The sequence below is a fragment of the Zootermopsis nevadensis genome, unplaced genomic scaffold (assembly GCF_977971745.1).
Source record: "Zootermopsis nevadensis isolate Lab colony 2312 unplaced genomic scaffold, Znev_1.0 Znev_ptg000024l, whole genome shotgun sequence".
NCBI classification, from domain to species: Eukaryota; Metazoa; Arthropoda; class Insecta; order Blattodea; family Termopsidae; genus Zootermopsis; species Zootermopsis nevadensis.
In genome coordinates, this window is record NW_028259156.1 from 9,645,496 (window position 1) to 9,673,127 (window position 27,632).

The window sequence follows — 27,632 nt, forward strand, 5'->3', positions numbered from 1 at the left end:
CATATTGCAAGGTAAGCAAACACACTCGATCCGAAAACGACGTACGAAGATGAAACTGGTGTGCCATTGGAAACGCAGTCCCGTGGGTTGCATCACGTCCCCTACTAACCTACAAAGTGGTACGAGGGGCTGTCCAAGTGTTATAACTGCCTCAGGGTTCAAGGTTGCGACTAATTTCTTGATGGTGTGCATAAGAAGAGAAAGTTCTCATTTTGCCTACTTTTCTGTTGAATTAATTAATAATTAATTAACTTGGTTTACTGAAGTGTTTGGTAACAGCTAGAAAGATGACTGAGGAAAACAAAAAACAATATAAATTTAAAAAGAAGAAGAATAGTAGAACCTATAGATAACATTCAAATGTAGAAACTATCGTCTCAACTTAAATAAGTACACAATTAAGTAATTATAGTCGTTGGGAGAGAAAAACTTTGGCGATCCAAATACCATCTTTCTTGGAAATGCCCGTTTCAGCTGCAGACGGCAGACATATTCATATTCAACGTCGTGAGAACCTAAAATTATATTAGTCACTCAGCTATTCAGTATACACCGAAGATGTACAGCAGCTAGGTAAAACAATGTAGGGGAAACATTTTCTTTCGCATCCTCTCTTATCGGACAAATTGTTCCCTGAATTCTATGCATTATTCTGTTATTTAAAATAACGTCCTGGATTATTCACAGCTTCGTTAGAAAATCATCTTGGTGGAAGTGTCTGAAAAATCCACCCTCCTTCAAATTCGTTAAAATCCACACCTCATAAACACAGAGTTAATTCATTTCCTCTCGAAAAACCACCAACATACGTGCCTAGACCAGCGTGCTAAGTTGTTACGATTTAGAGGCCCCTTCTAAAGAATCTGAACAATTTAATAAAACGAGATAATATATTAGAGCTCTTCAACGTCCTGCGCTCGGGATTAGCGAATAAAGGATGGACTGTGGGGAAAAGTAAATTCATTCCTACAACATCTGTTATAGGAGACAGGCAACGTGGTGAAGGCAGGGCAAGGTTGTAGTTGTACGAGCTACGTTGGAGTAGGATAAGGCAAAAGGATTACGCTATCTGGAGCGTCGCAAAGCCGATGACTCTCTCTCTCTCTCTCTCTCTCTCTCATACTACAACCAGCAAATGGAAAACCCTCGTCCACAACAAACGTCCAATGCTGGATGAGGATTCGCCTTCAGGTTTTCCACGCCGTTTGCCAAGTTCACTGTATAATTGGATTTTCGATCCACAATTGTTATAGATCCAGATAGATCCTTTCCACTCCACTTTCCGGATTTAAGTCCAAATAACCATACAGTTTTGTAAAGAGATAGCATGTTTCGCAGTACAACACATCTGTGTCAGGATTAATTTATTGTATGAATCTGACAACTCTGTCGGAATTTTTGAACCGCGATAAATCCCCACACAGTGGTTATGCATGGTTGTCTATTAATTCACTTAAGTTTTATATTACACTTTATGACCGCTATTTTTTAAAAAAATACAGGACACTAGGTAGATATTTTACTATGATTACGTGCTTCAGGATACAAAAATGTGTACCGATGCCAGACAAAACAATTTTTAATATTTCTTGTTTCATTTTAATATCGGTATAAACTTCGCCGTTCAATGGTTAGAATTCCTATGCCTTATTATGGATATCTAGGGTTATTTTTTAGATCCGGAAGGCAGCTGACTACGACGCCTCATGATTTCCCTCAGAGCGTCTAGGCAGATCTGCTATAGTTTCTTAAAATCGGCCTCTGTCATTTCTTTTACAGCCTAACCAGACATCACCACACCCTGCGATAGATGATCTATGCAGTCGAGAAAGCGATGTTAAATACGTTAAACTATAAATTATCAACCTTGTCTGGTATAAAGTGTGACTGACAAAAATATCCTAAAAAGTGGAACATTTACAGATTCACGCTAATTAATTTCGGACTAAATTAATTCGTTATTATTTTTCACATATTATTTGAACATAGGCAGAGGTGGTTAAAAGGTTTGTGTCGTCAGGATATTAGAGTTTAGTGATGTGAAATGGATATAACTGGCTCAAGATAAGAGTCCAAGGACGAGCTACTGTAAACACTGAAATGAACCTGAGGGTTCCATGAACTATGGAGATTTTCACAACCAGCTGAACGACTGTGACCTTATAATGTACAGCGCATTTCATCTATGTACACGTATTCAATGTATGTATTAATAAAATGTTTTCCTTTTATTCATCACACTTCATTACGCATTTCATTTATATAAATTTTTAACAATAATTTATAGAACTACATACTTACAAATGACAACATTGATAAATATATAATATATATGTATAAAATTAAGATGGTTATTATGTAAAACTATGTAACAAACAAAATACCTGAATAATAACACAAAATAATAATAATTATAATATAAACTCTGAAATAAATAATAAATTGGGTCATCTTTACATACATAGTTATATTCCTGCCTATTTCCTGATACGCATCACAAATACCAAACTTCAGAATAGTATTTCAATGCTTGGGCAATAAATTAGGTCTACAAAGTCACCTATTTGTGTCAGAAACGAGCCATGCCACAAATTGTTGAAGATATCAATGTCGCTTGGCATTAATGAAGGTTTTAAATTGAAAAATAGTTGGCCGTTTAGAGGCAGATTTTCAGACGATAAAGCTTTCTCCTCTCTACTTCTAGCCTCCATTTTGCAGGAGCAAAAGATCCGTTCTCAATCCACTCTGACTTATAACGCTCTCAGTCTGAAAGTGACTGCAGCTCCTTCAAAGCTGGGGAGTTTCGAGTCACCTATACGTCACTAGCGAGCACAAAAATCGATGTCAATATCCGAACTTTTAAGAAATTACACACTCAGAACAAATGCTGGTGAAATATTTCGGCACTTTTCTCTTCGTAATGGAGTTCTTGGAAGACAAAAAGAGTTCCGAATCTATGAGTTGTGTGTCCATTTCATGACGTGCGCCTCTCCGTGTGAACAACTGTTATCCAGTCCACCTTTTATCGGCATAATAATAAATAATCTTTAAGAAATAAGTCCGTACCGCATAGAAAACTTCACTGTTGAAAAGTTCAGGTGGTTAATGCTGTTTAAGTAAATTATCTCTGTTTGCACTGAGAGTCATACAAAACGCATAAAAATAAAATGTAGTATTACTGATTGTTTAAGCAACTGGTACGCATAGTTACCTCTTGACTTTAAAGGGTTAAGTAACAATTTTGACACCTTACACATGGCCTGCATAACACAAGTACTGATTCAAGTTCCCTCGACTTCTATCGAAAGACAGACCGCGCAGGCCTCTAAGCAGAACCTCAATTACATCACAAGAAAAGTTGCTTTAAAATAAGTGACACTCAAAAAGCACTCGCAAGTTACAGAAGGCTATAAGTATGCCTTCTTGCGTAACAGAAGTTAATCATGTAAAGTTTCAAGAAACATCAAATTGCATTATTTAAGGTCAAGGCAATATCGTGCAACGTTGCAACACAAACAGGGGAGCCCAGAAGAGAGAATGGAGCTTAGAACAGGCAGCGTACCAAAGCTAGCAACGCTGCTCTGACTAGGAATCGGGTGGTAAAGGGAGGTTGGGATGGGGTGAAGTTCTTCCGTGGCCTTCAATCATACAATTTGGTGACGACTACTCTAAGTGTTTTCACTTGAATTTGTATCTACTACAATTAGATAAATTTTATTTCGAGAAAAATTTCCGACAACAGTGATTTTTCTCTATAAAAGGTACATTCCGTTAAAATACGTGAAGTATACGTCTGCTTTTAAACAGGTTAATTTATAACTCCTAAAGAAACTATTATAAATTATAACTTTTTGACTCCGATAAATCTGTTTTCGATAATTAGGTGTGGTTCCTTACATCACAACCACAATTTTTTTCGATAAAGCATGAGGATGGCTTCACCTAACTTAAGCTAATCTAACTACACTTCTCCTCACTTTACAGTAAACCAACTCAATCAGACCTAAGGTAGGGTTAAGTGTAAAATTAAAAACGGCCATTTAAGACAGCGCTTCGTAGCTTCGTAAAATCCTGGTTGTACATTACCCTTTTTTCATACAACAAAACTTCAAATATATCCATTAGATGTTAGCATCGCATAGTATTGTTGTTATATTTTATTAATTTTTTAATATTCAACGATATAAACTTTTAAATTGAACATCATAACACATTGCCCCTTTCAACCCACTTAAACGTAAACTCCGTGTCTACTCACCTCAGCCACTCTCATAGTACGACATTCCACTCGGCTGTGTGACTAAGCACCACAAAGCAACCAAGCATCAAGATTTTAGCGTGACCAAATTCATAGTAGAACGATTTCAGTTTGCATTTGGATCAGTTTTTAAACTTCACACGTTTAGATAAACTGAGGTAAATGCAATAAAACACTTGTACTGCTCTCACACATAAATATTAAACAAAATACGCATTCAGAACAAATTTCACGTCAGCCACTCTTGCACGTATGGATAGGACTGCCTACTCTCTCTTTATCCAAGCGTTCGTGAAAATTCGTTCATTTTCGTGAACCATAAGATCGGTGCCGAACTATAAAATGTCAGTATCGCAGTAAATAAAATAAGGGATGTTTATTAGAAAACATTATTTTCTCATTAAAAGCTATGTACTTCGTATACTATTTATTCTGCTGCAGAATAAAGAAATAGTGTAGATAAATCAACAAACCGAAATAATATAGTTATTTATGCTTTTCTGCTAGTGACTACAAAGTTCTCGTTGTGTAGGCTCATTACATTTGTTCCTGCGTGCAACAGACTAAAGAAAGGGTGAACTAATTACATATAAGTGACGTAACTTCGTCAGTCAATACCGGTTTATGTGCAACTAACTGTTTACATCAAGGCGCTATGGCACTACATGTTGTATATCCAGAAAGCAAAACTCACAACGTTACATTACACAGTTCAAACAACACGGTTTGTTATGTACTTTGTAAAGGAACGTGTTTACTTTAGTGACATGTAAAGGCTTGCGTGTACTTACGAAAAGTAAGACTGTAAATCTAATCGCAGCACTGTTGTTTAGTGAATTTAAATTTGTACATGAAACTATATTAAAAGCGTCGAGAAGATAAAAAAATATTTCACACATAATGTCGTTGTGTTCTGCTGTAATCTTACGAAGCAATCAACTGAATATCGTATTAACATTTTGATTTTGATTACTTTTTGTATTATTTAATTAATTAATTCGTAGGTTATTTAGCAAAGTTGTATCAGCTGCATGTAATATACAGCATCGAATGTAGGAGGTGCTGTCTTGAATTCACTTGGCGGGATGGAGGTATAAAGCAGAAAAACTTCACTCGTAATAGCTGGTATACCAGTCTACATTAAAGTGTGCAATTTCGACCACAAGTCGTGACTTTTACCGCTACACACTAACCACAACGTCTCTGTATTCTAAACAACAAAAAATACTACACTACAAACGAATATTAACGTCGCAGACACAGTTCAGAAAACAAGAATTTTTAATTCCAAATCCTGTGACCGAAATTTACATTTTTACATATGAATGAAGATAATTTCGCTGATGAAAATAAATTAATTATGAGTAAATTAAGCATTTAGATAACATCGAATTAAACACTAATTTGCACACAGTGGTGAAGAAATTAGATTCCGTGTATTTTCATCTGCCAGTGTTAATGTGTATTTCTGTTAAATAATCCTCTTTTATAAATTACGGCACAAACATAATGAAAGTGGGAATGTAATTACATATTAGACATTCAAGCGCTGCAAAGTTTGTGGGTGGGTTTTCATCACACCAACAACATAGGTTTCAGTTTTATCTTTCATTACTGCAGTACGACTTTGTCGATTCTGATAATTTTATTATTTATTTATTTAGTGTTCTGTCTGACGACAGGTCCATATGAACAGGATCCTTCCATCCTTTTCTCGGACTGGGACCTGTTCATATACGTTCTTGGCAGATGATCCAGAAGTGGTTTGCCATTGCCTTCTTCTGTGTGTGAATGGAGTAATTGTTGGGATGCCACGGAGAAACCGGGGAAGCCCCCGGAGGAAAACTCCATGTTGCCTAGACCACGGCCTTGCCCAACAGAAGTTATAAATTCGGGCACCGCCGGGAATGGAACCCGAGACCCCAGGATTACAAGGCCAGCTTTCTAACCGCTAGACCACCGCGGCTACTAATATCGAAACTAAATGTAATGCAAATAACTTTCTTTCTACATGCGTTTGGTAGTTTCATCCTACACAATAAGTTCATGTAGTCTGTTGTTCTCCAACAAAGCATCAGAACTATACAAACATATTCAATCAGTAAATTTATCTTTTGTTATGCGTATTACGCTGCTTGTAAGCTTATTAAGTTAAAGCCAGGTTGTTTTGACAACTACTCAATATCACGATTGCTTCCAGATACTTCTTTAGTATCATCCTCATAACTTGAAAACACAAATTCCAATAAAGTTCATATTACATACCGTGATAACTAATGAGCATCTGGACCACTTAATTATTGACGTACCCGGTACAGTCCACACAAAGAACTTGGTGATGCTCAGGAGCAGAAGAGAGCCGACAGGATAATGACGAGAACACAAAGAGAAAAGATGCAATATGCTTTTGACAGCGCGTGAGCTGTCAGATGGTTGCCCATTCATTAGCCACAAACTTCAACAGAACACGGTAAGAATTTACGGCGCGTGAACCACACGTGAATCGCGGAGTCAATTTTCTGTTGTTTAATTTTAATTCCTCATTAATTATTTTCGCAGCAGATAGTTTGATGATGTCCTTTAACTGTAAAAATATCTGATAATAAGTAACTGGAACTACAAACTGACCAATAAAATATCAATGGAATTTATACGACTTTAACACTATATTTAAAAACTGTCAAATAGCATAACCCACAATCACAAAAATTATAAATATCGCTGCATGTTAAATATACTCCCGACAGGATATGTAACGATAATAGATAGGTTTGAACAGTAGTTTGTAGTGAAAACTTTAGGACATACGAACAACAGAATTAACACATAAGCCTACTGAAAAGCAGCAAGAGATACTAGCAGACACACATGGATGGAGGTAGCGAACATCTTTGAAACGTCAGCAAACCCCCACCAGACAACATGGCGTAACACCCCCAAAGCCAGTCTTTTTCATCATTTTCATTATCTCTGCCGTAAGAAACTGAAATCTTACCAAAATCACCGTATTATTTACTAAACCAATCTTACCTTTATTCAATCCCAACAGAGCGACAAACAAAAACTGAGCGAGATTGTGTTAACTGCTCCTAGTTCAGCTTAGTAAAGTCTGTAAACCACAGAAAACACGTGGCTCCAGAAGACAGACAGTGCAATTGTGAGTGATGAAGGCGAGAGGATGTGGGGAAAACCAACATACTTGAAGATTCCATCCGAACTGCTGACGTTTGACGTAAGTAAATCCAAAATTGATAGCTTTCAAAACATAAAACGTTTTTGTAATTCTTGGGACGAAATATTATTTTATAGAGCAAAGCTAGATTATAAACCTATTCACATATTACAGTGATGAAATAACCTAAAACCTGATCAAGAAAGTAATTTATTTCTAACCAAATGGAAATGACGTTCACCAGAGCTTGCTTCACACTACGGCCAACAGAAATTTCATAATATTCTCTCTATATGTACAAAATCTGCCTACATAAAATCTTTAGGTTTTAGATTCATAGCACGACATCCTTCTTGAAGGAAATTTAAAGTGACTGAGCATTTAATCTCGATATGAAAATAAATCTTTTAAACTCAGTCTATCATAACGCGCATCCTAAGAAGAATTCAATGTCGCCGTAGCCCTATGAAGCCGAAGCTCGTCTAAATAATAATTAAGGATTCAGTCCGTACCGTGAAGAAGACACAACACTTCGTCATCGTAATAAATCAATTCGATTTCTCTGTTTAAGAAAATAATCCCTGTTTACACGCATGAAACCTACTGATATCTATTAATTTTTACCTTCATGCATTCATTGTCTTCATAAGTGTAACAGCAGACGTATGACATGATTTAGTGCAGAATGTAACAATTTTAGAGACGTATACGATTAATTCATTTATATTTTCATGTATATTCTCTCACAGACGGAAAACATAAAACAGCTTAATCATTAATCTGACGCTCACAATCAGCAATGGCTGTTGCTAATCAGTGATACATATGCCACGGAGCGAGGTCTTGTGATTACGTCATTTCGTTGAAACCACCGCGTAATCCGGATCGCCATTCATTACCGCATTGTTAGTCTCGTTGGGTCGGGACTACGTTGCTACCATTGATTAGTTGATAGCAATCCTACGAGAATGCAGCTTTACGATCCTGAGTCAAGAACTAAAATTGAATCTTGGAGATACCAGGTTTAGATAGTGGTTCAAAATAGAGTATCATTTTACTACGTAAAATGTTCCAAACGCACCATAACTTTGAAATATAGTTCCATGAAAATTATAGGTTTATTTAAAGGCGTTTCAACATCTGCATAGGTTATGTAAAGTCGAATGTCCGAAGCATTATTAAACGGACTGGAATTATAACGAAGAGAACTCTTTTCCCCACACACAAAAACCTCTCCTTGTAGCTATTAGAATCCTAGATCTCCAAAGTGCATTGCAGAATTGTTAACAACTCGGTCATAGAATACACTTCTAAAAATTAAAATATAGAACATACTGCCCCTGTTATTAGAAATGATGAAGAGGCAGCGTCTTCCTGCGAAACGTTGGTATCTACCCAAGGTCCACACGGCTTGCAACCTAGAAGATCAACACTGACATCTTACCAGCCGTAAGGATCTCAAATCCCATCTGTTGAGGGGCCCATGAAAGCGTCAGTACTACGGAAATAGGAGCGTCATGTCCGGACAATAAAAGACGGCAATCCGCATCAGGCATCAGATGTTAGTAGCATCAATACACTGAGAATACGTGCAGTGATACAATAGGACCCACATCTTAAAGTCGCTGACGTGCATTTCGGTGCAGACCAAAATTCTCGGTCCTTTAATTATATATTTTAAAAAATCGAGTCAAGCATGATTTTCTGTTTCATGATTATTATTTTCAAAATAACACCCCGATTCAGCCATGTAGAAGTAATCGCTTTCGCTTCGTCTTTTAAACATTCTATGTTTGACACTTACAGATTCAGACCACTACTGAGCTACAGGCCTATCGTCTGTCAAAGAAAGTTCCGAAATAAGGCAATGACCACATGATACTTTATAACAAAGCTTTGAGCAATTATTCTTAGATTTCTTACGCAGTGTATCCGCCAGTTTCAAAGAGGTGTCAGTAAAGAATGGGTAACCTCAACTTAACTTAGCGATGACGTACACAAGTGGGTTGTAATATCTTTAACCTAAACCATCATCAGCGTTGCTATTTATGGATTTAAACACAAGTAGGCATTTCTTACTTGTCGGTTCTGAATCTTCCACGCCCCTGCAACGGTTTGAAGTAGTACCAATGGTGCATTATTGTATTAATATTTTTCTATTCGAAATTACCTCTAAAATCATCCCCCCCCCCCCCACCAAGCCGTTAGTTGACAATATAGGGTCCTACACAGGCTCAAACGTAACATTCTAACATTCGAAAAACGTCTGAAAAATGTGTTAGATATTTTAGATACAGGTATACTGTAAAGCAGAATGACCTTAACCCCTTAAACAACAGTGATAACTATATGTACCACCAACTTAAAAATCAGTAGAGCTTTCTTTTGTCCACAGAGTGTATTTATGTGTTTCTGATGATTCTCAGTTTGAACAGCCATTGTTTCCTTAAACAGCATTTACCATTTGGTCTTTGTAATGGGAGTGTGGAGAAAAATAGAGTTCTTTTTGAGGTAAGAAATGAAATTCTAAAGAATACTTATGTAGACTTCGTGCTTGACAGAGTCAAGGACGTGGTATTCTTCTGTTTTATGACATGTAGAGACTGGAAAGTCTCCGACAAATATGAATTTGTATCAGACTGAAATCCGATAAATTAAAAGTTCTTTTTTTTAAAAGAAATATAAATTCAAGAAGAAGATAAAACGACGGGAGAGACAGACGATGGGAGATGTGCAGTGAGAGGTAGTAGTTAGAAACGTTATCGAGATGACGATCAATACAAACACGCTAGACATTCATAACTGCAAACTGAACTTGCCGTCTCTCAGGATCAGGCTGAAATAAAATCACCCAAGACCATCCGATCAATTTATTCATCTGTATATAAATCTATCTCGACAATTTTAATTCAGTCCAGTAATACGTTTAAAAGGACGAAATTTTCGACCATATTTTTTTATTATCTCACCTACTTACACTTTCACAAAATTAAGCAAGACAAAAGCCACCCTTCCTGAAGCCAACAGCCATCTGTCTCCTTTAACTTATAATAATGTTCCTGTAATTGAACCTGGAGCTGCTGCTGTCCCACGTTCTACACGTCCCCTCACCCCCCCCCCCCCTGATCATCATTAAATCTAAGCTGCTAGTTTTACTGCGCGTAAAACGAAGCACACTGCAACACTGGATTACGTAATCTAATAGGTCATTAGTGCAGACGGACGTCTTGGGGCCCACTGAAGAAGATAATTATGGACATTGCAGTTTCTACCTAACGTAGAATAGCCATCGGAAAGATGAGAATTCAACCAGACAATACAATAAGTCTTCAAGAGAGCTAATATCCAGATACAACTGCAATAAACAAGACAAATAAAGGAATAACTTGAAACAAAGTCACCTGGAGATGTTAGTGGGTATTTTACGCTTTCATAATTTTACCTGTGGTCTTGTTTGGGTAAAAACTTGAGTTCTTGCGTATATTGAGGATACTCGAGAACAGGGTGATAAGAATAATATCCGGACCCAAGACGGATGGAGTAACAGGAGAGTCGAGAAAATTGCATAGGCTCATGATGAGCTTCAAAATTTGTATTCCTCGCAAAATATTATTAGGATGATGAGCGGAGTGATGTAACATGCATAAAGGATATGAAAAGTACACAAAATCTTGGTTTGGGATTCTGAATGGAAGCGACCACTCGGAAGACCTAAGCATTGATGGAGAGATAACAAGGAAATGGACCTTAAGGAAGTTGGGTGGGCGGATATGACTTAATTCACCTGGCTCAGTATAGGAACCGGTGGCGGGCTCTTGTGAATATTTTAATGAGTCTTTAAATTCCACAAAAGGCCGGAAATATCTTGAATAGTCTTAAATCACTAACAGATTTTTAATTGAGTTAGTTAAAAGACTTGTGTCGTTACACTTATTTTGTGTACTCAGTATGCAAATACTTTAGAGATTAGCTAATTACTAAGACACTCTTACAGAAATGTTATTTGGTCCATTTTATTTATAACTAAGTGAACGAAATGTGGTAAGAATCATTCAGGTAATACAAGTAGCAGGAAACATTTTTATCGATATTTAACAAAATTTTCGTTACCGTACGCCATCACTATTCATCTTTTACAAATTAAAGTCACGCATTATTTTATTGCAGTCAAATCACGAATATGCACTTATATGAATGTGATTTATGTTCGAAAAGTCAGAGCAGAAAATATTTTTTTAATGTGTAATGTATGGAGATAATTGCGTAATACCTTCAAAGCCACGCTTATGCAAATGTGAGAAATTGTGAACAAATTTAATAAAATCCAATATGCATATTGCAAAACATAATTAGGAATGTAACTTTGCTTTAGGACGGAAACCTTCACACCAATTTCCAGGAGAATGTTCGTATCTACTAAGAGACTCTTCTTTCCCCTTCCAATTATGAAGGGACACGCCCTACTAATTTTACAGAGAATATATTTACCCTACTTTTCCTACGCAATTCCACCAAATATAATTACATGCTTGTTCCAGTCATATCTCGAGAATGCAATCTTAAATCCCTTTGATTGCATTTGATATCGTCTTGTACCTTCTTCCCAGATGAAGTGGTTGTACGGCCTGAAACAAGGGGTGAAGCGGAGATTAACGTAAGGTGGGAGAGAATTTCCACCCCTCCCACACTACTGACCTTAACCAATCTCTGCATTTCCACGTAAGAAAGGGACGTTGACTTAGGTGCCAGGCCGTGGCTTATCCGATGTCCATCAAGGGCTCTGGACCCTAGGGCTGGAGGAGTATGATCGCCGGTTATAAGACCTATGCCACTTGCTGCCCCTACAACTCGATTACCCGCCTCGAACTCTATATTTTATTTACAGGGCTGCTCTCTTGGGAAATGTCTTGTGTGCGTGGAATGTGGAGAAGAGGTTGAGCAAGCTCTAAGAAATTGCACTATGGAGTTCGTCCATGTTGTTCTAGTTTTGCGATTGAAATGGCTCAAGGGAAGGTACACAGAGGTGTGCAGTGACAAGCAACGGGATGTGACTTGCGTTACGTAACACAGTCCACTTGCAATTTCTTCCCAGTTACATTTCCACGCATTCCTTTATCATATCGAATAAAACTGAATGCTTCTGACCGCATGGCGAAGTATGTACTTAAAACATGGACAGACAGTCAATGACGGAACACGAGTCAGTTGAGGTTTTGACAGTGACAGACATGTGTAAGCTACAATGGCGAAGCTTTCCAGCCCTTGCATAAACAGAAATTACTTCCTCTGAGAATTTTTGCCTCACGAGTTCGTCAACCGTTCCTTCAACGCGGCTGAATTGAAATTCTGATAAATTAGACAGAAAATAATGTTTTTCAAAGCTACGAACAAAATTATTGTTGTAAATCGTTTAAGATAAAATTTTAAAAATGTGTACCGTATTGAGAATACAAAATATCTGCGTACTATTTCCGCTGTATTATGTTAAATTTGAACTAAATTTAAAATAACTTTTCAAATAGAAATTGTAGGTCTGAAGTAAACTATATCCAAGCATGCTAGTGGAGATAAAATCTGAGGAGAATACGTTCTTTCGTAACTTCATACATTACTTCACTTCTTCATTTTGCGTGATGTTTGTAAATTTATCTCCTTTAGAAGCATTTCTAAAGGTTGCCTAAATGTAGCAACATTTGTAAAATCGAATTTTCTACCATTTAGCGTCATTACTGCGAAAAACAAATTCATAATATTCAACAGTGTTATTCTACAGTGTGTATGTATAGGCTTATAAGCACGTTTATATAATTATTATATATATTTTATCATTTTCGAAACGTCGTCCGAAGAAAAGGGTTTGAGAAAATGATAGTGTAGGATTTGAGCTACAGTTATAATTCAACTCAAACTGACAAACTGACAATAATCGGAATTAAAATCCGAACAAATTCAATACTCGCATGAAATACTAAATTTTATCGAAATCCATCAGTAATTTCCAAAGTGATACAATCGCCCGTATAGATAAATACGACCTCCCTATTATGCGTTAATTTGAATCAGTTAGCAGAAACAATACCTAAAACGCAATGCAGAAAAGTATCCCTTCTCAGAAGACTGCTAGAAGCGAATAGTAGCACACATAAAATCTGAGAAAGAATTTTGAGTACATTTATGTCTGGCACAGAATCTTTTTACGCGCGATGAAAGAACCAAACTGCAACTGAACTTGTTTTTCAGTTCAGAAAGAAATTTCTTTTACGTGTACATGCCTTCCTAACCTACGAAAGTTGTCCAATACATTTTTTTCTTTCAGAAAAATAAAAATAAACACTCAACGAAGGGCTAGTTTGAGTACGTTACGTTTTCAGTAATTCTTATTTTGGTGTCTGCGTGACGGTATTGTTAACCACGTGGAACCATCTATCGGCTTGTCAATACCTCGGAAACCATCGCTCTTATCGTGCCTGAAGCAAGTCTATAGACTTCCTTCAAACTGATTTACCTGTATTCAAAGTTCAAAACTCCGAATAAGGGAATGAGCTGAATTCAATACAACACATTTCTGATGTGCATCGTGAAGTTACTTTTTGTAAAATGTTACAACTCTGTAACGCACTGAACTCAATCTGCAGGCCATTATGTTCCAAGCTTAATATTTTTAATTACAATCTTTACAGAACTGCCAAAAGTAACGCGTGAATTCAGTATTGTCATGAAGATGGCGTATTTTGTATACGCATAACGTATGTCTGATGTCCAAGTTAAATTAAAGGAGAACCCCTGCGTGACATTACCGAAAAATGCATGTGCAATTTTACTGACATTGCAATAAAATTATCCCTACAATAAATTTAAGTAAACTTACTCGCTTATTTACTCTTATAATACAACTGACGTGTATGGAACTAATCTCTCAAATTACTCATGACATACACGTGATAATGAATTTGTGCCTCACACAAAAGTTGTTGTTAAAATAAAATAAAAATAAAATCAGATTTTATCAAAGCATGTCGAAACATCTGAAAGATTTATTAAAAAGGACATGTAGTCCATTACGTAAAGAAACCATTATAATGGCACAAACCAAACTAAAATCACAGCAACTCTTTAAAATTATAGGTTTACCATTCCGAATGGTTTTCGAAATTTCTTTTCCAAATGCACAATAAAATGATTCAGAAACAAAAGACAATTGGGATATAGTTCTTTAAAGTAGGTACTGGATGCATGTAACCAAACAGGCTGGCTGACTAGCTGTGTCTGTCAGATTCTCAAGGATTCAGCTGCATGCATTAAGTTAAGTTTAAAGTTTTGACTAAAGAGGAATAACGTTTAGGCTAACGTGCCAAGTTTTGTGCACACAAAAACCGACCACATTTAAAACTTAATTACCGAAAAATTTAAATCTATTTCGAACAAAACTCTTACAGAAACTGCAAACTTATATTTTTAAGCAACATATGGTCTTATTGACCATACGAGCAGTAATATTATCCAGGCCTATTCTTTCATAGGCCGAATTTTTATTTACCATTTTCTAGCGCCATTGGATTAGTAACCACAGTTTTTGTCTCTCGTTTACAATGAAAAGTAATTACATAAAGATGACTATATCATTTTAGTCTAAGACATGTATTGGGTTGAAAATAATAATAAATTTAACAACGCGTACGCTTCTTCTAACGTATTATATCAAAGGTAGACGTTGTGGCCTACTTTAACGCAATACGATATCATTTTATGGAACAAGCGGGAAAAACCTCAAGAACCCAACTTATCTGGTCTGTAGGTCGAGATTTGAAGCCATGACTTCTTGAATAAAGACCTCACTGTGTTACGCCTGCATCGTATTGTATTTTGTGTGTCTATAGCAAATTTGAGGTGAGTAGGTTGTTATTGTAAGTGGATTGACGTGGATCTTCGTAGGATCCAATCGAGAGCTTTCTGTCTGGGCTGTGTTGCACATCTCGGATGTGATGCAAGGTTGGGTTATCGAATCTCTGGGAGAATAATATTCTTATGCTCTGATACCGTCAGTCAACCACTGCCTTGTGCGGTGGAGTGACGAAGAGACCTGGCTGTACTCAACGCAAACAAGCCTGTGACACTGAAGACAGGCGTTGTGTAGAAATTGTCATTCATGCCACGTCACAAAAGCTCTGAGATTTATGGATCACCAAGATTCTTTCGGAAAATCTGGACGATAATCGCGGATAGGAAAAGCTATTACAGATACTTAAGTCTAGCTCTAGCACATCTGAGACTACTGTTCATTTGAGACATATTTTATCAATTTCAGTGTCCTCAAGAAATGTTTCACTTCTTAGGCACAGTCCTTTAACAGAACACGTCGAGATTCTAGTTAGGCACTTCGGGGAAAAATAGCCAACGGCTGAGACACGGTGGGCGAAATGACAGACAACGCAGCGAAACAAAATTAATTAACTAACGAATGTACTCTCTAATATGTCTTATCTGAGCAGTAAATATTTCTTTAATCTTACTTATTGTTATGAAACTGAAACTTTCACAGACGTCACTACAAAGACTTGTACTGTTACCACTACACCAAACTGTTTTCTATGTCTCAGGTCTTGTTAATGTTTATCGGGCTCTTTATGTGACCACGCACAGGTATTCTTAATATGTTATGATACACCAAACCATGTATTTACTCTACGTTGTGTTTGTACGTGTAGACATGTACTTATGTATTATGTATTTGTGTAAGCATGTAAGCATTCACAGGCTTGTTCATATTTTGTTATGTTGAAGTCTTTGTAACGTGCACTGTAGTTCAGCTAAACATTTAGCAGATGGAACCTTTCCACGCTGAGAGTGAAATATACTGTTTCTCAGCTTTGGCCCTCACGGTTTAGAACTTAACGTGGCAATATATTTTAGAGGCAGTCTTTCTCCGTCTCTTAAAATCCAAAGTCACTATTCGTTAATATCCGTCTACAAACTTTTATTTTAATATCGTATTATTTTCATAATACTTGTATACGTTTCGGTCTAACTTAGACTATGTTCAGGTGGCAAATAAAGTTTTTATTGAACTGTGTGAGGCTGATCACTATTCGCTGGCTTTTCAGCAGCAGATATTTTACGACCACAAGAAAATACACACCTCTTACCAGGAGAAGGGTTCTTTAACTAAATACCAGCAAAGAATTGATTATTATCATCAGCAGCAGTAATATGGCTGATATACAAATATAATATTAATAATTAAAACGGTTAATATAAAAAATATGAGAATGTAACAGATACAAATAAATATGAAAAATATCCTGGCACCAACAATTTACAAAATAAGCAGCCGCGCAGGAACGTGGGATGATAAAACAGGGCCGAAATACACGCAGTTTCTATGACCACCTTTTTTGAAACAGCTGTGAAATAGCATTTAAATTCTTTATGTATGGCCACTCTAGACTGATGTTATGGCACACTGGTTAAGAAACAATGCCCTAAGGGAAGCGATATGAGACTTTTTAGAATTATTATAACTCACTGCTTCATAATTATGAGCCGGGAAAGCTCAGTCAGTATAGTGACTAGCTACGGGCTGGACGACCGGGGTTCGATTCCCGACGGGGGCAGAGGATTTTTCTTCTAGCCTCTGCGTCCAGACCGGCTCTGGGGCCCACCCAGCCTCCTGTCCAATGGGTACCGGGGGTCCTTTCCCGGGGGTAAAGCCGGCCGGGGCGTGATGCTGACCACTCACCCCATCTAGTGCCGGGGTCAAGGAGGAGAGGAGCTATACCTCCACTCACCCCAAACGCCTACATGGCGTAAAGTGGGACAAAGTTTACTTTACTTTTACTGCTTCATAATTAACTGCTTCGACTCAGGAAGAATTTGTTGCAATAGCTGGGCGATATGACCTCACCCATCCGGATCCAAGTTCACTTATTCAGCATCTTTACTGTGACATTCTAACGCCTAGTACACACAGCATAAACTCAATCCGTCAGCTAACTGAAAACGCTCATCACTTTTATAAACCACACAAAGTTTCTACAAAATTAGGATCATTTCTTTGAAATCTGTAATAAACAAACAAGAGACTTTCTACGCGATACCCTGATTATAATTTCAACAACTTAGTTGAAATATTGTCATACCCTTTGTTTCTACAGTCTTCATGTCCTTCTATTGTTCGACGACGCCATTGTCACTGTGACCGAACGAAGAGGGTAACAGAGGTTTCAGTAATGGCACGGCGGACTATTATATGGCTTGGTACTTGACAGAAGGATTAATTAATTACGCTGATATACATTTTGCTCAACAAGTTCCATTAGCGCATAATACTAAGTTTTGGATATGGAAACTAGAATAGTGTAAGCTGATAGTTAGAATTTGAATGAACTGTTTCTTTGTATACTAATACAAATATTAAAGATTCCATATTCTTTCATTCGTATAGTATATTTCTATGACACTTTATTATGCAATAAATTCCGTAAAAGACAACTACTCTCGATAATGCCCCATTCGTCCACGGCATCGTATAGAAATTTATTATTTTTTTCCTAATAAACTGGAATGTGAAGATCTCAAAACTTGTAAGACTTTTACTGACGTTGAAATCACCGTGGAACACGAAAGTTTCAGTGCCCCCTTTCTGTGAAAAGTTACATATTTAATCAGTCTACTTCTTTCCTAAAACTTACACTGCGTACCCGAAAGTCCGTTTTCTGTTTAAACAGGCTTTAATTCCAACCTCACTTTGGAGTTTAATTAATGTATTTATACGTTTAAAGAAAAACACAGAAGCTCTATTACATATTAGTAAGAAACTTGGTTTAGAAGTAAACGCAGAGAAAACTAGTTCACGTCTTGACACCAGACTGAAGAACCAAACCGTTATACTGTATGGTCTAAAAGAAGTTAATGAATTCTTTTAAGATGCGGCAAATTTCGAATTTTACAGACAAAAGTTACAAAACAGAATCTCATTCACAGATTAAATCTGAAGAATGCTTGATATCGCACAGCCCAAATCTTATTCCCTTCTTGTCTGCCACACAAAATCGTTAATTTTAGAACATACAAATTTTTAATTTTGTCTATTGCTTTTTGTGGCTATGAAACTTGGTCTTTCACGTTACGGAAACAAAGAGATTAGGGGTAGCTGAGAACATAGGGAGAACATTGCATAATGACAAGCTCCATAATTTACACTCTTCACCACAAATCATTAGGACGATCAAATCAAAGAGAATGAGATGAGCGAGACAGGTGCCATGAATGGGGGAAATGATAAACGCACACGGAATTTTGGTGGAGAACCTAAAGGAAAGAGAACATTTGGAAGACGTAATGGTACGTGGGAGGACAATATTAAATGGACGTAAGGGAGTGTATTAAATTCATCTGAGATCAGGGACTAGTAGCGGGCTCTTGTAACCACATCAATGAGGCTTCGAGTTGAATAAAAGTGCGGAAATATGATAAAGGTCTACTATGTTCATATGATTATTATTTTATCTCAAAAACTACTCACATAGAAAACAATTACTACTATAGTTTTTTTTTGCAAAACCGTTATTCTGTCGGAGCACCTCAGTCAATATACTGACCAGGCTACGAGTTGAACGTCCAGGGTTCGATTCTGGGCAGTGCAAAGAGTTTTCTTTTCCCATGGCGTCCAAACCTGTGTTGAGCTTAAACGTTGTAAATTTCAGCGAATTACGCCACTTTGTGTCAGAACAGGACTTGCAAATGCATTATTGTTTTCTGAAGAGGATAATATCTGTAAATATTCCTTTATAACAAAATACTTGAGATTCCAAAACCAAGATTTGTGTAATTAAATTCCTTTTAGATTCAAGAAGTATATGTTTCCATAATATTGGTATAGTAGTGATTCAAGATTATTGAGTGCTGTTCGGTTAGTGTTGGCAAAGTCGTCTTAATAAGACAAAAGCGCTGAACATATTTCAGTCCTCTGCAATTTCGAATTTTGGTTGCTAGGAAACGAAGCAGTCTTCAAGAAGGCGAATCCTCGAGTTAGGAGGCAAAGAGAAAATGGATGACTCCAGCAGTATGTCTTTTTTCTCTCCCTTGTGTTTTTTTCTTTTGCTGGTTTAACCTTTTTTAAACCCCCGTCCCTACTTTACCCTAGTCTCAGCCCATGTTTACCCTTCGTAACCAAGAACACAACAATATAAAGAAAAGTGCCAGGGGTGAAAATCCCCGTAATCTAAACGTTCGTGAAAAAAGGCGTTATAACTGCAAAAAGAAATTCATTCGCTCCATAAACCTTGCATTATACTAAAGGGAAAGTGTTTGGTGATATGCTTCCATATAGTTGCCTTTCGAATTTAGTTGCTACGTAGCATTGGCCCTACAAGCTTGAAATAATCTTATACTTAAACGGCAGAATTCATTTATAACTGTGGATTACAGACACGACCTATATTATTTCCCAACGGAACGGCACAGTAGAATTTTTACTATAATGATTCTGGAGCTTGCAATGAAAAATTTCTTTTAGCGATGACTTTAATTTTTTTTCATTTCCCCTCACCTTTCCCCCTCAAGATGGATGACAGTGTTAAGCTGAAGAAAGTAAACTTTCTGTAGAGAGCGGATGATAAGTAGAAGCCATGTTATTAAATTCAAGGAGACTAAGTATGCTTTTGTCATCTCTCAACACCCTGACATTAAGCCACTGTCTCTCCTTTTAATATATCGTTCTGTGAATCAAAATCTTCAGCATTTATCAGGCACGTAACAGACATTACTTTTTGGAGCTATATTATATAGACTGAATTCCAATACTTATATTTTGAGCGAAGTTATATCCCTCTCATAGCCCAATCCTAAACATTACACTTTCCTATTAATAGCAACCGTAAATATCAATTGATAGCAACTGCCGATTAAGTTGGTTGAGCGGTCCTGGGTCGCCCAGACACTAAAACAGCAAGATCGAATCCCATTCAAGGCACTGATTTATTCCCGCTTGCTTCATTCTGTGTTACCTCTTACACACACAGGCCTTGGCGATAGGTCAGAATCACTAACCCCGTAGACAAGCCAAATGTCTGAAAGATTCATGGCTTCAGATTTAATTCTAAATTAAAACAGACGAAATGACAATGTTCTTAGTGACAGGCGAAGAAAATGGAGAGTAAGGAGTATGGCATGGAAGAAACATGTCACATGCATGGGGTATACAGGAAATACGCGCAACTGTTCATGGGATTCCTGAAAGTAAGAGACCTGCAAGAAAGAAAGACATTGATGTAAAGATAATATTAAAATTAATCTTTCAGAATTAGGGTTGGAGGGTGTGGACTGCATTTATCGGGCTCTTGCAAAAGTGTTACTGAACCTTCGGCTCCATGAAAGAGTGGGGGGGGGGGTTATTTCCTTGAGCAGGTGATGGAAGTCGTAAATTCTCAAGAACTCTGATTCACGGAGTTAGTTCAGAAACTAAACACGATAAGAAAATCATATGCAAATTTTAATGCAATAATGGGCTAGTGGATCTGTCAAGTTGTGTTTCAATCAAGTGTCTCGTAATGTAATCGGATTTATACCACGTCGGGGTAAAAATTACATCCCGTTACATCAAACCTATTTTCGATTTACAGTCCCCAAAGCGTCAAAGAGTTTCAATTCTTGACGTTAAACTATAAAACAATAGTTTTCTTGGTCCCAACTTGACTGTTGGTAAGGGAACGTAGCCCCAGGCTCAAAACTTTCATGTCCTGGTGGACTAGCGTTATGGTTACGTGGGATTTAAGCTCCAGACTCTAAGTCACCTGATAATTGCAGCCACAAAGTTTTCTTCCCTTCTTCGTACAATTCTTTATCCTCTTCCCTCCTTTATACCTACAAAGTATAGAAGAAACCGAACAGAAATATAATCCCCTGGACTCGGAACGAATCTGCAACCTGCATTCTAATATCATATCGTAACCTACACTTCTCGATCGATATCGACCTCAGTTCAGAACAGAACGTCTACGCTGCATATGCAACAACTGGCCGGAGCAATATCACGTGTCAGTCAGGAATTTAATTTTGTGAAAAACTCTCATTCAAATGGTACACATGATACATGTCCTCTTTTTTTTAAAGAAAAATTCAGTTTTACATTATGTGCAAAGTCGAAATATGCTTAAACATGTTTCATAGGACTGTTGATACGTTTGATAATATGTTTCAACCAAAAATATCAAGAATTATGGTTATCCAGACGATACCTATAAGAGAAAGTTCCATTTTCTTTCTGATACCTATTATTTCACTTTTCTTCATCCGGGATTTAGGGATCAATACCAAATCACATTTAAAAGCTAAACGAGTGGACCATATTCAAGGCAACATGTAACTAAATAAGATTTCACGTTCTCACGGCGACACACATCGCAGTGATGATGGAGACAGTAGGCACCTCTGCCAGGAAAATTCTACGAAACTGCATGACGCAATATCCCAGAAGTCTGTCACCTTCAAGCAAAGAAGTATCCAAAAATATGCACGGAAGACATGTCATTAAAACCAGCATGGCGGTACTGTAGGATATATGGCACCACTTCTTATTGGTAAATACCTTTTGGTGTAAATTTTGACCCAGAAAACTAGGTCGACCATCTATGGCTCAGGATAGACATTATCAGACTGTATCAGTTGTAGTGACTGCATGACCCGCAAACCTACATTCTGTTACGTTGGCCGCGTTATTTGCACTTTATCACAATTTGCACAACATTTTGATTACATACTGAGCCAGCAGCGGTGCTCCTCTGTTACGATATACATGAATAGTTCCCAGCCATACAAATAGATTCACCTATATTTTTCATCACGCAATAACTTTTGATAATGCAATAGAATTAACTAAAGTAGTACGTTCAAAATTTGCAGGTACAAACTCTATAAATGTAATGACACGTAATATTTTTGGCATTCAGTAATGAGATGAGACACTCTGGCTCGATGACGACGATGCTAACATGAGCGATTTCAGCCTTCGGAGTAACTCACTTAGAATGTTGAAGCTGTCCAACGTTTCGACGGACAATGCAGTTTCCATCTTCACGGTCAAGGTGTCTTAACGGATTTGGAAGCAATCACACTGAAGATATCAACTGTTATGTTTCCTAAACTGACACTTCAATATTCTCCACAGCTTATCCCATAAAGACAAAGTGTACATTAGTCTCAGATGCGAAAACTCAAGAACAAGATGCCGTGATCAGTTTACGTACAATGACTCCGTCCGTCAACGTTCATAGGTTAATGGTTATCCTTGAAGGTGGGTTTCTAAATGTTGTTAAGCTCTATCCTCAAGGGTATTCATCCATTGCATCATTCATTGATGACGGTGAGAGACGATTTTCGAAACGATAAACTTCTGTTCCGAACAGACACTATCATCCCAGGTTATATTATCATTCTTAGTCGCCTTAAAAGTTTCAGACCTTCAAGTACTGTTTCATTATATCATTTTCAATATGTCAATATGTCGTAGTTTCTTCCAACTCATAGTATGTGTACAGCCAGCCATATGAAATTCGCCTCAGATTGTTAACAATTTCCAACCTAGTTATGCAGCCACACATACACACTCGCACCTATAAAACCATGTAATAAACCCCTAAATTTAGTCAATTTGTTACAATGCAAGGGAGTTAATTAGTTCAGATATATTAGCCTTTAATTTGGTATCTCCATTTAGTTTTGGGGTTTGTGAAATGAGACATGAAATGACATATGCAGCCATCTGTAAATAAAATGTAATTCCCTGAATACACACACTGGGACAAAAAAAAAACGTTTCAAGAGTCAGTGAGAGGAGCGAACTGTGTATGGCCATTATTACTCCCCTCAAATGTAATGCCTCTTTCATCAGAAAACTATAATTTTGAAAGTTCTTCGTGAAGGTCGCACTATATAGCAGAAAATTTAGATGGGTTAATTTTGCGGAACACTGAATCTGCTAGATGTTTTATGATACGTAGCAAATCAGAACCACTATAGAGACAGCCGAACTGACACAAATGTAGAGCCAAAGTCATTATTTGGATGATTAAGGCACAAAACATCTCCGTGTTTATGCCTGTATGATGTTCAGATGACGTCGTAATTACGGGCCGACTTCATTCACAAGGCACATAATACTAAAATAGGAATCACGCAACGTTATACGACTTAATAAATGTGCACGTCTAACACTGCTGGTGCAGGACGAGAGGATGTAGTGATGTCAGAGGAAGGCTCTTCTCGCATGGTCATCAAATGGTTGATATAATAAAAACAAACTTATACTGCAATTTTGGGGGCAAGTGTCTAACATATTAACATTATTTTTTTACTGATATCGTCATAATTATGAAATCTTACAATTACGTTAAATACGAACATCAAAGTAAACAGAAAGGACTTGCTATTCTTTATAGTTTGTGTACTTAATGCATTCATCGCCTAAAGAAATGGTTGGATTATTGTTTTGACGGGCAACAGTAAAATTTATTTAATGCGATTCCGCATATATTTATTCACATATTTTAAGCCTAAAATCCATACTAGCAATTTCTTGCTTGATGTTTATTTCCAAGGAACAGCCAATGTTCTTTGTATGTAATTTTTAATGATAGCGGTTATGTAGACATAACTGAGATGTTCGTTTTCAAACGGCATATAATAAGACTGAACGTGATGTTTCGTAGGTACGGTAGCTTTCATATTTAAAATAATTGATAGAACGAAGACTGTGAAAATATGGGAAACAGAACAGAACTATTTATCGCCACTTCTATACTCCACTTAAAACCATTAAAATTAGGCTTGTGTATGACAATGAAATAACACACTGAGGTCAAATAAATTTCTTATCTCCAGAATCACACATGAAGATTTAAAAGTTTTTAATTACTGCCAAAGTTCATTTCATGACACTTCTTTAAAATAGAGACAAGATACAAAGTTCGAATCAAGTAAATTTATAAATAACAATGCGACAGTTTGAAGTTAAAAAACGTCATTTCTCGGCTTTAGATATACCTCAAAAAGAAATTAATCTAAAGTCTCAGCAAAGATCACAGTTTGCGGACTTTTTGTATCTTCGTAAGATTAAACATAAACGCAGTATTTATACGTTGAAGCCTTCTTGCAATCAGCCACGTAACCACTAAACTTCCTCTTACGATTATACACGTTGAGGCATCGTTATAATATACAGCCATATCATATAAATATAAGAGATAATGAGAAGAATACACTGATGCTTTAAGGCTTTATAAAAATATACTACCTCTGTTTACTGCCCTACAACACTTGTGGCCATAAAGAAATAAGATAAAGTGATGATATAGAGGGAAGAAATGGGGGGATAGAAACTGTGCAGATGAAGTCGTTGACCCAAATTGTTCCGCACACACTTACCCCTTTAAGATCCCTCCAGCACAGATACTGTCATTTGCAAGGCAACAGTTATCTAGTTTATTTATTCAAGGTTTATGTAACGATGCTGTTAGTAGCTCAGAAAATATGGCGTTGAATGGTAGATTATTAATGAACAACGAACTGGAGGTGGTCGTGGGCAAATTTAAGGTAAAAGTCCTTGAGAAAACTCACAAAACCTCGGACAAGACAGCCGATCTCCGGGCCGAGATTTAAACCTGGGGCATGCAGAATACGGTTCACCATTTCTAACGCTCTATTAACGCGTTCGGTGAAAGTCATAAAATCTATTGAACTGACAGTTACGTAAGCATTATTAGGCTAATAGTCATCTGCCTATTGGTTTCTGTTACAGAGTTTGTTCTTGTTTCTAATTGAACAATTCAGATTTTCCATACCCTGTTTACTCTGCCTGCTTTTATTAAAGTAGCCGGTAACTTTCCGTACAATATCTCTATGACACTGAAACCAACCTCCGGACCTCTGTCACCATCATCGCCGGTGCAGTGAACGTCCTGAATTTGTTAGCTGGGAACGAAAACACGGCCAGGCAGTGTGAGATTATCACATCAAATGTAGACGAAATTCAAAGGTCTTCTAAATTAATTTTTTCAGCTTTAAATAATCCTGTGTATGGTGAGGAACAAAGCGACAGTGCGAAATCCACGTTTATTCCTAGGACTAATGTCGCTGACTGAAGTTCTATCAAATTAGGGCCTATGTGAAATCTGGTTTGAATTAAAATATTTATTAAATGTTTATGTCAGCCACACTGAAAATACAATATATGTATATAATGTTTGTATACTTGTATATATCTATATCCGGACTTTAAAACATTGCAAATGTTGCAAAATATTTTAGGCTCTTCAAATGATAAAATTCATTTTCTATTTATACGTGCGCTTTAGAGAAAGTTTTCAGTGGAATAATTTGCATTAAACGTGTGAAAATAGTATTAGAATACTCATTCTAAAGGATTTCCTAAGATATTTGTATTTGCGTCATGAATCTCGCAAAAAATCAATTATCAGCACAAAATTAATACAAAATTCAGATAACGCAGCTCCCTTATTTATCTGATAATTGTTCTAGTTTTCGTTATTAATGTGTTCTAAATTCATGCGACGCATCCATACAATTATATAAAGCATTTAAATAATTTGCAAACATATTATGAGGAATATTTTGTGGTCTGAGAGCTATCCCCGAAACCGACATCAAATTCTTGGCTAAGAGGTACGAAGGGGGTATACAGCTCTCTTTACATTATAAGCTGTAGGATGTCGCATTAAATTATTCAAGCCCACAGCGATGTAAGTCAATGTGGAAACAAATTGGATCGCACGAATACGTCAGACGAGTAATTACAAAAATCGTCTGTGCCTATCAAGTAAGTGTCGGCGTCTCTCTTACCAGGGCGATTATCAGGGTGCGATAATTCAATGTAGAGTGGAATGCATATTCAAACGACGAGCAAAATCCATGCAAGCCGTTAAGATAATTTGCATAGAAAGTTGTTCATTGAGTCAAGCAATTTGCATAATCTGCGTCTAGTACTCCATCTCTCGCCAGATATAAAGACGAGGTGCCATCTGTGAGAGAGAAAATTAACTACATGTGCACCGCCTCTGACGCATGCGAAGGAACGAACCGACAACAAACGAAGTGGATGTCCCAATTTTTCATACTCATTCATACGATTGATTATTAGTTAAATAAATCATTTATTCTGCAGTTCCAGAATTTAATTAAGGAAGTAATATGACTCAATGCAGCTTTAACACGAGGTTATTACATCTAGGTAAGTCTACGTATGTTATCTAACGTTGATTTGGGTATGCAGAAAATGAATGAAATGGAAGATATAGCAGGAAGTGGTCGTGAACTGTATTAATGTCATAAGACAGGAAGGACTGAGGAAGATCCTTCTAGCTGAACTGTTCAGTTATCTTACGAAAAAATAACAATTTCATTATTACTCAACCAGGTTCCTAGGGTGGAGGAACTGAACAAACCCATGGCTTAAACATCGTTCTTCAGAGCATATGATGAACTTAATGTCCAAACAAGATCACATCAAAGAAATTTCCAATGTCGAGAACTTGGCTTACAAACACGATACCCCGACAATGAATATTTCCTAAGTATATGCGACTGTTTTTCCTGTTCTCTGCACGTAATACAGCACCGTCACCCCGTAGTTTCTACGCGACACGCACCCGAAGACCTCCTGGTCGGTCTCGCATGGGATTCCCCTCGTTCCCAAATCGAAGTGGTGGAATCAATCTGATTTCCGAACGTGTTACACCTCCTCGTCATGCGACGGCAGCAATTTCGTGTCGGTCCCTGGGGTGCGTGTGAGCCGATCTACTTGAAACCCTTATTTTCGATGTGCAGCCTTCTCCAGGCCTAGTTGTAAGACAAATGAACTTTAGCGTTCAGTTCTGGTAATACGTAAATACTTGAAGGATCCGTACTAAATGTTTAATTTTTCTCAGAGTTTAAATTTTCGGTACTTGTGGGTTATCGGGACACATCGCTTTAAAAATAGGTTAGGTTAGGTTAGTTGTCATTTATTGAAAAATATAATAACTTTCAAGTATATGTCATTTATCCACACACATTAACCTAACCTAACCTATTTTTAAAGCGATGTGTCCCGATAACCCACAAGTACCAAATTTTCATTCAAGTACATATATACAGACTTTTTGTAACCCACGTTGACCCACGTCACGGAGAAATCAGTTTTTGTTGATTGAT